Genomic DNA, 3,552 nt, shown 5'->3' with positions numbered 1-3,552 from the left:
ACTTGATATTAAATTATTAAGATATTAGACTATCTTAAAAGTCAAATATCAAATAGTAGCAATTAAAATACACTTGAAGAAGAAACGGAATTATGCACAGAATAGTCATAAGGTTAAAACTTCACCAGCTTATTTTCTCTTTTTTAAAAATAAATTCTATTTCTAGATAGATAGATAGATAGATAATATATACAGAGATCATCTCATATAATACATATATTAAATATCTCATATATATAACACACATATCATATATAGAGAGAAAAATGGAACTGATTTTTTGAGATAAGAAATCTATCTCCAAATGTGTATGAAGCAATTTTTCTCACTCAAAAACAGCAATGTCCTTCTCCTTTTAACTATTATACTCATAAGCTGATTAGGTTAATAGTCAGAAATGGGTCTAAAAGATCAGCGGGATCAAAGGAGGGAAATACGTACCCTCCTGAGGATGCCCAAGAGTTCCTAACATTTAACCAGCCATTTTTTTCTTCCACAATCCCATTTTAGATCATCGTGAGGGAGAGATGAGAAACGATGAATAATAACAGGGCAGAAACAACAGAAACGAAGTGGGAATTTCTCAGAACCGCTCTGTGTCTACCCCTGTGGCTGTTCTCCTCCCTCTCTCTTTTCCCTGCTGATGCCCTGATGCCCTGTTCCAGTTTCGTTTTTTTGGCTGTGGAATTTTTGGTTGGCCTTTGATGTCATATGAAGAAATACGTTCGGCCCAGGCCAATACAAACTTATTCATATGACCGCCTCTCGCTTTCCCAACTCCCCTCAAGCCTTGCCTTCTGTGGCTGTGGAAATTCCGATGTAAATTATGCTAAATCTCATCTTCTCTTTTACTCGATCTTCATGACAAATCTGTTCCTCTGCTAAAGAAACATGACACGGCCATGCTACCCTCAGCACGCCCAATTCCATCTGCTCTCAGAAGCTAAGCAGGGTCGGGCCTGGTTAGTACTTGGATGGGAGACCACCTAGGAAGACCAGGTGCTGTAGGCGTAAAAAATTAAAAACTAAGGGATTCTAAGCTGACAAGGTCCTTGCAATCTGTGAGGTCAACCAAGGATTGCTTCACCTAAAAAAAAAAAAAAAAAAAAAAAAAGAAAGAAAAAAAAGATGACACTCTTTGTCATCTCTCCATTTCCTGTGGTCAAAATTAATTAATTCAACCAATATTTATTAAGCATCTATCATGAAATAGACAGAAGGCAAGCAACACCAATACCATCTCTGCCCTTGTGACGCCCCCACAGTCCTCTATAAAAATACAGAAAGCATAACCATTCTTTTTTGGACTTACATATTCTCAAAGGAGCCGCGCTGAAAAAAAAAAAATTGTTTAACACATTAAAAACTATGCACTTTAAAATTATTTAATGCATTAAAGTATGTAGAAAACTACACTGGTTGATAGTCATTTAATTTAACAACTTCTATCTAACACAAAGGTTTTATTCATGGGAAAGAAAAATAATTCATTTTATATCTATCTTCAGCCTGGTCTGAAATTCTCAGAATCAGCTTTTTGGTCCAATCACACAAAGGAACTTGATTCTGGTGAACACCGATCTCCAAATCAGATTTTTCTACCAAATAAGTTCAGTGAAAACAAGATCTCATCTAAATGTGGAAACCATGATCTCATGCCAGAATATTAGGGAAGTAAAATTTAAGTCTAACCACCAATAATTACAGTTATTATTATTCCTCATTTGTTAAAATTTCTACCTGTAAGTAACAAATCTAAGATGTTTGTTTTAAAGGGTTTTTAAAAAATAATTTGGAGATAAAAGCAAAAATAAAAACAGGTTTTGTGTCAAATTTGTGTCATTTCAGGTAATTATGATTTTTCTCTGAAAAATGTCTTTATTAGTCTTCTACGCAAAAACACACAACGGTTTTGATCATATTTTTATACATTCCCTTATGTGTTAAGGAAAATGTATAATCTCACAAAACGTGAGTATGCTGTTTCTTATATGTTTAATTTGAATGACTTTCTTTGTTTTTATTGTTGCTCAGTTAATTTTAAAATATAAAAATTTTGTAGAAAAGTGTTCCTAGATGAATGAAATCTTTCTAAAACCCCCTAAATATGATATTTGCCAAGCTAAACTTACTGGCACGGAGAGTACTCAGCTTCCTGCTTCTGACCCATAATTTTATATGTGAAAGTCATCATCAAAGCCTGCAAGGCAACTTGTGTCGAGCATTTCCAGAAACCAAGCCTCCCCTCTGTTATTTCAAACAGTCAACAGCTGCTCAGCCTGTTCTTCCCATCACTGTTTGTGATTGCAAAAAAAAAAAAAAAAAAATCCACCTTTAAAAAAATTTTGAAAACTGAGAATGGCGAAGCAACCAGTGGCAACCAAGGAGGCACTATGCTGTTATCGACCTCAGCTCATATTCTTGGGCGCCTGCCCAAAGGGACTAAATTCTCTTTACAGCAAGAAATGGTTTCAGCTGACCCGCTGTGAATGTCCCAAATGAGTCACTGCCGTTAACTCCATCAGCGCCATTTGCTGTCCACTTGGACATTTCTGAACAGCTGCTTAGCTCCCATGCCAACTTCTAACTGGAAATATGGCTTGGTCTGACTCTGTTTCAGAGGGGGAACGGGGGAGGGAAAGGGAAGGAGAGGGAGAGAGAGAAAACAGACATGCCTCCTCTCAGAGAAGACTAACAACTGTTTTTTTCCATTGATTATGGTGGAAACGAATTTTGAAGAAGTGGAAATTTGTCAGTGTTTCATATTCTCTCTGTTTTGTCCTTTATTTTTCTCATGAAGTTGTGTTGGGATTTTATACTGAAATTACGTGTGCTGATGTGGAAACTTGCAGTCCTTAGGATGTCACCCTATTTCCACTTTTTCGAAAAAGATATCCATCTTATTTTCCAAACGCAAAAGTGAATATTTCCTTTAGTCTAAAAATATTTTTCATAAAATTGAAAATCCATTTTGAATCAATCAACAACTTTTTTGGAGCATTTTCTAGCACAGGCTTCTGGACTAGACATTAATGAGGATTCTGAGAAATATCAGACATGATCCCTGGATTCAAGAATTTGTAATAAAATGAAGAGAAAAGGCCTGTTTAAATCGATGGTCCAGGAACATTATGAGAGAGTGTGCATCAAAGTGCCAAGTGCCCGGTGCAGCTACCGGGGACTGCAAGAACTCAGCGAGGGGTTCTGGGCTGGTGGTTTTAAATCTGGAACGATGATAACTGACACTAACAACTGAAGTCGAATCGACTTTGTAAACATGGGCTGTGTGTCACAGCTCGGCGTGCAGCCTAAGAGTCTAAGTTAAAGGCTGAAATATGCTCATGTGACCTCGGTGTTTCATTTCAGAGAAGTTCATAATTTCTATGTGCATTATCGTGTGCACAAGCACGTGTATATAAACATATATTTTTAAACTCTTATATTTATATATTAAAGTCATTGATTGAGATTCGACCACCAATTTATATTTAATTAATATTAAAGTCATTGATTGAGATTCGACCACCAGAGAGATTGACGAGGTGACCATGC

General features: G+C 36.4%; 1 pseudogene; it reads left to right on the top strand.

Moving 5' to 3' along the window:
• The first annotated feature begins 892 nt into the window (after positions 1 to 892).
• On the top strand, positions 893 to 1,011 carry LOC111743494 (annotated as a pseudogene).
• Positions 1,012 to 3,552: the final 2,541 nt, after the last annotated feature.

The sequence above is a fragment of the Pteropus vampyrus genome, unplaced genomic scaffold (genome assembly GCF_000151845.1).
Source record: "Pteropus vampyrus isolate Shadow unplaced genomic scaffold, Pvam_2.0 Scaffold114, whole genome shotgun sequence".
Lineage (NCBI taxonomy): Eukaryota > Metazoa > Chordata > Mammalia > Chiroptera > Pteropodidae > Pteropus > Pteropus vampyrus.
The sequence above is the reverse complement of the archived record's forward strand: the minus strand, read 5'-3'. Positions and strand labels throughout refer to the sequence as shown.